The sequence below is a fragment of the Balaenoptera borealis genome (assembly GCF_965194805.1).
Source record: "Balaenoptera borealis genome assembly, chromosome: 9".
Classification (NCBI taxonomy): Eukaryota; Metazoa; Chordata; class Mammalia; order Artiodactyla; family Balaenopteridae; genus Balaenoptera; species Balaenoptera borealis.
The window spans coordinates 46,933,024-46,942,190 of NC_138873.1; the positions used below are offsets into that span (position 1 = coordinate 46,933,024).

General features: G+C 37.4%; 2 long non-coding RNA genes across 3 annotated transcripts in view; one reads left to right on the forward strand and one right to left on the reverse strand.

The window, feature by feature from the left end:
• Positions 1 to 9,167, reverse strand: part of LOC309634634 — a 494,785-nt gene that overhangs the window by 109,985 nt on the left and 375,633 nt on the right. The window lies entirely within an intron of this gene.
• LOC309634630 overlaps positions 6,186 to 9,167 on the forward strand; it is a 463,425-nt gene continuing 460,443 nt past the window's right edge. For both annotated transcript variants that reach the window (XR_014248260.1, XR_014248261.1), the window contains exon 1: positions 6,186 to 9,133. This is a non-coding gene — a long non-coding RNA (uncharacterized lncRNA). The remainder of the gene's footprint in view (positions 9,134 to 9,167) is intronic.

Consider the following 9,167-nt stretch of genomic DNA (forward strand, 5'->3'; position numbering starts at 1 on the left):
ATAACTGTAGGATAACAAACTTGAAAGCTACTCTATTTAACTTTGATTCTGTAACATATAGATAATGTCCAGCAGAGTCATACCTTCATGGACCTGAACCTGTGATCTTAATCTGGGTTGAAATAATGGCTTTGGTGCCTCATTGATTTTTTTTTTCTTCCAGTTTTATTGAGATACAGTTGACGTACAGCACTGTATAAGTTTAAGGTATACAGTATAATCATTTGATTTACATACATAATGATTACCACAATAAGTTTAGTGAACATCTGTCATCTCATATAGATATAAAATTAAAGAAATAGAAAAACATTTTTATCTTGTGATGAGAACTCTTAGGATTTCCTCTCTCAATAAGTTTCATATATAACATACTGCAGCATTAATTATATTTATCATGTTGTACATTGTATCCCTAGTACTTGTTTATCTTATAACTGGAAGTTTGTACCTTTTGGGTGCCTTACCGATTTTGACTAAATGGCAAAATTAGCAGTTTAGGCAGCAGGTGCTTAAGAGATGTGATCACCCTGTCGCTCTGTGGGAACACATGGGGTCTTTATGCTATTCTTATTGATTTGAAATCAAATTGGTGACCCATATTAGTCTAACAGCTGCTCTGGGACCATCGTCAATGATTCAGTGATAGAGTTCAAATTATAAGTGCAACTTTTTGTTTCCTCCAAGAATCTGAATTATACCTTCTTCCTAAATAACTTCCATGCAAACTTGGTATCTCTTAAAAAGATGGGCTCATCTTTACTCCATTACTAGAAATGTGACAAATTATAAAAATAGATACAGCTCTCAGATTCGACGACACTTTTCCTCAATACTGAATGTACATCGAAAATGGACATCTTCAAATTCTTGGTTATGGAACGTCTGAACAAGCACAAATACTTCTACAACCCATAATTGCCAGTTTGAACCATAAAAAAAAAAAAAAGCCTGGCTTTTGTGGATTAAAGACTTGATTTCAAGCACCACCCCAACCTCTAATACAAAATCCAGTAGTCTTATACATACAACATAAATCCACATACACTATAATTATTGTGGTCAGTTATGCTAAACCAAGCACATAGTTTTTCCTCAAACATTTTCATAAGCAAAGAAAAAATTGCCTCCACGACTCATTTTTAGAGATGGGCTAACAAGTTCGGATCATGTGAGAGCTAACTAACTTTTTTTTTTTTTTGCCTCCACATTTAAGATGTGTTCATGTTTAGGGGAACCTAACTAAACTAACTTTCTATTACCTTGATTGGGACCAGATGAAAAGAGACTAAAAAATAGGTCAGAGTTTTTAAATCCTGAGGACATCTTTATAATAAGCAGCTACTAAGTAGTTTATGACCAGATGCCGTCTAACGTAACACAATTTTCTAAAGACAGCTTTGTGGGAATATAATTTACATACCATAACACTCACCCATTGTAAGTACACAATTCAAATATTTTTAGTAAATTTATACAGAAGTGTAACCATTACCATATTTCAGTTTTAGAACATTTTCATTACCCCTAAAATTTCCCTTGTGTCCATTGACAGTTCACCCTGCTTCCACCCACAGTTATAGGCAACCACTGACCTGCGTTTTCTCTCTATAAATTTGCTTTTTCTAGATATTTCACATCAGCAAATTATATAATAATTATGCCTCCTGTGTCTGACTACTTTTTTGGGGATTCATCTATGTTGTAGCATGTATCAGTTGTGCGATCCTTTGTTGAATAATACTCCATTTTATGGATATGCTGCATTCAAAAAATCCATTTACTAGTTGATGGAAACTTAAGTTTTGTCCAGTTTTTGGCCATTCTGAATAATGCTGCTATGAACATTCATTTACATGTCTTTGAATGGACATATGTTTTCTTTTCTCTTCCATAAATTCCTAAGAACTGACTTACTTTGCTGTATAGTAAGTTTATGTTTAAATTTTTAAGAAACTATCAAACATTTTCCAAAGTAGATGTGACATTTTACATACCCATCAACAATATATGAGGGTTCCAATTTCTCCAACACTTGATATTGTCTGTCTTTTTGATTATAGATTCTAGTAGATGTAGAGTGGCATCTCATTGTGGTTTAAATTTGCATTTTCCAACAGTCAAATAATGTTTAACATCTTTTCACGTGCTTAATCAACCATCTGTATATCTTCTTTGGTGACATGACTTAAAATCTTTGGCCCATTTGTAAGTTGAAGTGTTTGTCTTTTTATTATTGGGTTGTAAGTGTTCTTTATATATGCTGGGTACAAGTCCTTTATTAGACAAATTTTCTTCTAGTCTGTGGCTTGCCTCTTTATTTTCAAAACTGAAGTACAAATATTTTAAATTTGATAAGGTGAAAATGTTTTAAATTTTAATGAAATCCAAGTTATCAGTTTATCAACTTAAAATTATTCATGGGCTCTCTTAAAATTATTCTTTGTATTTCTAGTGCCTAGTATAACAACAGGTTCATTCTAATTATGTAATAAATATTGGCTCAGTATATCCTGTGTTTCAAAAAGTTATCAAGAGCCCAACTTTTAAGAAAGCTGTTCTACATGGTGTATTACAGACAATCAGAGGTAAGCATTTTTAAAATCTACATGTTCAGAGAAATAAGATTATCAGATGGATTCTGAATTCAGCAACAAACCATTTATTCAGCTTATATTCTGGAAAGACACTGAACTATATGCTTTACATGCATTTTCTGTCATACTCAAAACATGCCTCTGCAAGAGAGGTAACTGTTAATATCTCTGTTTTATAGGAAAGAAAACTCAGACTGATACTAAGTGAGTTTGACTGAGGCCACATAGCCATTTGCAATGGGAAAGAGAACAGGTCATTTCTAAACTTAGCATGAAAAGAAGTTATAGCTTCAAGGAACACAATTAATTCAGTGAGCACATATATATTCTAGGAGCTATGGATACAGGAGGGAAAGAAGAGACAAAATATTCTGTTGTCATAGAATTTATATTCTACATACTTATATCACCTGCACTAACACAACAGATGCTCTTCTAACCAACATTTAAAAAACATTTAGCATTCAACTCACCTGAGACAATGAAGACAGGAAAAGATAAAAATTTGGAGTCATATAGGCATGGGAATGCTTCTTTTACCCTTCATTTTTTTCTAAGTGGTAGCTGGGAAACAGCAACAGGTTTTCATGTACATGTGGCTTTGCAGGCAACATAAACTGGACCTGGAGTGACCAACTGTTTGGCCATGATATGTGTCAGAGTGTCTAAGCAGTACCAATGTGTGCTATGGCATACTTAGGGAAGAGTCGAGAGGAAGGAAAATTGGGAAGAGGCAAGAAGGGGGTAGGAAAATAGAAAATGCAGTGGGGAAGAGAGAGAACAAGGATAGTCATTGGCAAAAGCACCATATGAGGATCCTTCCACTGCATGTCGAGGGTACAGACCTGCCCATACTGATCAATATTGTATGACTTAGCACCAAACATAATGCTTATCACTTAGTTGGTGTTCACTAAGTGTGTTAGAAATATGACTTACTGAAAGAAGGCTATCCATTAATTCAAAAAACATCTGTTGATTGAGCTGATATCCTAGCCATAGTGTGAGGTCTTGGTCTCTGCCCTCAAGAGATACATAGAATATTTGGGGAGAGAAACATAATCAAATTATTAAAAGGAAAACACGACATGTATTGTAACAGATGGATGAACAAAGTGCTATGAAATGGTAGAAGAAGCTACTTGCTCTGTCTCAGGGCTTGGGGAAGGCTTCACGGAGAGCATGGCATTTGAGCTAGGAAGGCTACTGAAGGCATGGTGTGGAGAGAGTCATTTGAGAGAGGATGAGAATGGCACAGTACCTGGAGGTACAACACACGGACAGGAGACATTGGGCATACATGTGGGGCTTGCAGGCCAGGCTAGAGGTTTGTATTACAGCCTGGGGCACATGAGAGGCAATAGGAGCCCCCATGAATTCACCCTCTGCTTTGCCATCAGAGAAATCTTCTTAAAAATGTAAGTTTTATGATGTTAATACCCCTTTTAAGCCACAAAGCCACTCAGTCACCACATAGTATTATGAAACATGGGTTTCCATAGATAGACACCAACATGAAGGTCCTATTGTGGAAGCACTAGTCCACACAGGGCATTGAACTTCTATGGTGGCCTCAGCCCCACCTCCTGGTATCCATACCCTAGTGTAGTCCCCTCGTACACTGTATTGGGATAGGTCTGTGTGACCAGCGGAACACAGAGGAAGTGAAAGTATGTCACTTCCAAGGCTAGGTTGTAAAATACATTGTGGTACCTGTCTTGCTCTCTCTCTTGGATGATTTGCTCGGGGAGAACCCAGTCACATTTTGTAAGGATACTCAGGTAGCCTATGGATTTCCCTGTGTGGCAAGGAATCTTAGTTGCCAGCAGCCAGGTGAGTGAGCCATCCTGGAGGCAGACTGTCCAACCCCAGTCAAGTCTTTGGATGGCTGCAGCCCCAGTCAAGTCTTTGGATGGCTGCAGCCCCAGTTGGCATCTTGACTGCAACTTCATGAGAGAGTCTGAGTCAGAGCCACCAATTCCCAGACCCACAGAAATTCTGAGATGATAAATGTTTGTTGTTTTAAGCCATTAAATTTTACGATAATTTTATGTAGCAATTGATAAATTAATGCAGTCGTTGATCATACAAAGTCAGAGTTAGAAGGAACACTAGAGATTAAGTAGGGCAGGCACTGATAATTGGCTTCAACATTTCAACATGAAGCTTGAAGAGATTTGTGGAATCCTTCTCCAATTGTACTGAACACACTGAAACCTCTTTACTATCCCTGATTTCAAGAGAGGCAGGGCTTGGTCCAAGCTTGCATGTCTTAATTAATGATAAGAACTCCATTTCCTGACTATAAGCCAGGCTCATACCACTATATTGTGCTACTGTCCGTGAAAATTACCTAAGTTAACCTCTTTAGTTTATATGGGATACACCCATTTGCTAAAGATCAGTCATTGAGCTTGTTAAGAATTACTCATCTAGGAAGAATATGTTATACTGCTTAAGAAAGTGAAAGATAGTTTGAATGTTAATTGTGGTAGCTGAATAATGGCCCCCAAAGATATCCAGGTCCTAATACCTGGAATCTATGAAAGTTACCTTATATGGCAAAAGAGATTTTGCAGATGGAATTAAGTTAGGGATCTTAAATTGGGGAGATTATCCTGGATTATCCAGGTAGAACCTAAATGTAATCACAAGTGTTCTCATAAGAGGGAATCAGAAAGCAATTTGATAAAGAAGAAGAGAAGGCAATGTGATGTGAAACAGGGAGAGAAAAGATAATGCGATTCAGGGCCATGAGCCAAGGAATGAGGACAGCATCAATTCTGAAACAGGGAAAGAAAGATTTTCCCCTAGAACTTCCAAAAGGAACCAGCCTTTCTGACCCTTTGATATTAACCCACTGAGACTGATTTTACAATTCTGACCTCCAGAACTGTACAAGAATAAATTTGTGTTATTTTAAGCTACCAAGTTTGTTATAATTTGTTGCAACTGCCATAAGAAACTAATACACTAATCTTATCTTCAACATGTCCTAGTTCTGCTAGTTTGTGCAAGACAGTTTTTCTAAGACTCTGTCTTCTCATCTGAAAAATGGGAACAATAAAGTGTCTATTTCAAAGGGTTGTTAGATTGAATAAGATCATTCATGCAAAATGCTCAGCATAGGACCCGGCACCTGGAAAGTTCTTTGTAAACTTGGCTATTGATTTGGTCTAGACAGGAAAAATTTTTTTTTTTAATTTTATTGAAGTATAGTTAATTTACAATGTTATGTTAATTTCTGCTGGACAGCAAAGTAGCTCAGTTTTTTTATATATATACATATATATATATATCTTCCTTTTCATGTTCTTTTCCATTATGGTTTGTCACAGGATATTGAATATATTATAGTTCCCTGTGCTATACAGTAAAACCTTGCTGTTTATCCATCCTATATATAATAGTTTGCCTCTGCTAATTCCAAACTCCCAATCCTTCCCTCCCCTCCTCCACTCCTTGGTAACCACAAGTCTGTTCTCTATGTCTGTGAGTCTGTTTCTGTTTCATAGATAATTTCATTTGTGTCAAATTTTAGATTCCACATATAAGTGATATCACATGGTGTTTGTTTTTCTCTGTTTGTTTTTCTCTGTCTGGCTTACTTTATTTAGTATGATAATCTCTAGGTCCATCCATGTTGTTGCAAATGGCATTATTTCATTCTTTTTTATGGCTGAGTAATATTCCATTGTATCTATGTATCACATCTTCTTTATCCATTCATCTGTTGATGGACATTTAGGTCATCTCCTTGTCTTGGCTATTGTAAATAGTGCTGCTATGAACATAGGGGTGCATGTATCTTTTCAAATTATAAAAACTGCTACATTTTTCATCTCCTTTTGAAAACTCAAGTAGAGTACTAGGTAGTCTTGGAATATAGAAACGGTTGAATATTTGTTAACCATTCTGTTGTTACCATTCTATCAGGAACCCTAAAGTCCATTTGCTTCATCCTCTCTGATTGTCCTTTCTTAAGGGTGTTGACAGCAAGATGGGGAAAAGGCAAATAGACTGGAAAATAAACATGAATGAGAGATCTAACGAGGATTTTGAAAGGATTTCTTTGCTTATTATCTGCTTTCAGAGAACGCCACACAAAACAGGTGAAAAGTTATCCTATTTATAAAGATCTCCAGAGAGGGAGTGTCTGCAAGGTTTCTTAGTAATTCCCCTTGGTACATATGAAGACTGTTGTTTATTTTTAAAGACTGCACTGAAGGCTGTACATTCTTTATAAAAATAAAAAAGGAATGGTTTTGTTTTTGAAAGCTGCTTGATATACAGTGATGCCTAAAATAGTCTACTATAAAAGCAGCCATGCATTAGTTACCTGGCCATGTGTCTAGTGAAGCTTCAGGACCACTGAAGGGGTGGAGCAGCCTAGCTGTATAAACCTTTTCTTTTCCTCATTCTGGAATAAATTTCAAAAATTCGTTATTAAAAAAACTTATAGTCATCATATTTACTTGTATTATTCATCCCTACAACTCAGTTTTCTTTAGGTGCTTATATCTCAAATTTCTACTGATTCAGCCTTTCTATTCTTTCATTTCAAAGTACTTATCACATTTGCATAGATTAAGTGCTCTCTAGTTTCTCTCTGAGCCCTGGTGGACAGGAATAAGATCTACATCATTCTCCTGGTGGAACTTCTTGTGCGTCATGATAAAGATGCCACTATAAAATGAAGCCAAAGGAACATTTTTAAAATAGGGTCTGATCCTGTTAGACCTTCATTGGATGTCTCTCCATTTACACAGTAAAGAACTGAGGAATAACTTGTGTCATCATGACAAACAACTGACATAGTCGAGCCCAGTGATTTTCTGAAGCCCCGCAAAATCCTGGTCCTTTTAGTTGAGGATGACTGTGGAAATAAATGAACCGGGCTCATTGACTTGGCTTCTAATGCCAGACTGAGGCTCACCAAAAGGGCTAAAGATCAAGCTCTCTTCTATCTCTGAACATACCTCAACCCTGGACATTGGTCCTCAGTCACTGAATTCCAAGTTTGCCCACCACTATGGTTAGCAGTACATTAGAGGAGGGAGTGCCTTTCTCCTAATTTGGCCAGGGTTGGTTGATACCTGTTGATAGAAGGCAGTCTGAAGACAGCTGACCAGGTTGTCATTGTCTCTAATGCAAAGACCCAACTACCTAAATTGATAATGGAGGCAAACAAGCTCCTGATTGAAGTGACCTTGTTTGGCCAACAGAGATTGACAGTTGAGGCAGAGCTCACCTCTACCTTAAGGGGGTTTACTGCCTCGCAGGTGCCATCTAATGGTGGCTGTTTAGCAATACCCTTAGTAGGCCTTTTGTGACAGCTTTAAAGCCACAGGGTATAAGCCGAGCAAAAATTACTTTCCCTCCTGTAGATGCTCTCATTGTCTAAGGTAGGCAAGGAATGAAAACAGGCGCCTCCAGAAGGTGGTGTTCGACCTCTCTCCAGATTAGAGGCTCGTGCCAGCCTTTTGCTTTTGTGGGGAATCAAAATTTAATATATAACCTGAAATCTTCCCAGCTTATTGAAGTCAGATCACAGGTTCTAGAAGGGAAGATGAAACTTTCATTTATCTTCCCTCTACACATGAATAGTTACTGTGCATAACTGTCTCAGCCGAAATCTTGTAGATTTTGACGCATTTTATCTGTTTATACAAGATCAACAATGCTTGGCTACACTCACAGTAAACACTGAATCCTGTTTACAGAGGAAGGGCAGTGCCTGCGGGTAGCATGCGCAGAGCTCCAGGCTCCTTTTTTTTTTTCCTTTTTCAGAGACTCCAGAGGAATGTGCCTTTGCACCGTTTTACCAGCAACCCTAAATCATGATTAATTGAAAGCCCTTTCTCTCCTTGGTTAAGCCTGACACAAGCAACTGCTTTTCTGTCACATTGATTTTTCTGTCCTTGTGGATTCAAAGGCAGGGTTGAGTCCTCCTAACAGGGTGAATTCTCTGACAAGGAAGTTTTGCAACCTAATTTACAGATGGAGTCAAGCTTGTCAGTGAGTGCCAGAGGGGAACTGTTGCAATCCGCTGGTTAAGTATGTATTTAATAGTGTTTATCCAAGCAAGTTTGTGATTTCTTCACTGTCTCCAACAAATATGTTATTTGTAATACCTATCTTCTCTAATCTAGGTGTTTGAAAAATATGTCTAACTTGTGTGGGCTAGAATACATTTTGTTTTTCTGTGGGTCTATTTATTGAACAAGGGCAGTCTCTGAGGAACTATCAGAAACTGCTTGCCATCTTTCCAAATCCTCTCTCTCTGCAGTGACCATGACTTAATCCTGAAGGAAAACAAGGTAATCTTTTCAAATAAACATTCTCAAGGATGTTTAGGGGGAACCCAGTTGCTAGTATTCAGAACCATCCCAGTGATTGAAAATAGTTATATTGTGGGAGTACAATTACAGTAAGTTGGAGTGTTTGTAAGCATTCAGTATTTTCAGATGATTAACAATAATAAGTTAAATTGCAAGCAAAGATGTGTGTGTGTGTGTGTGTGTGTGTGTGTGTGTGTGTGTGTGTGTGTGTGTGTATGTGAGTTCAAAG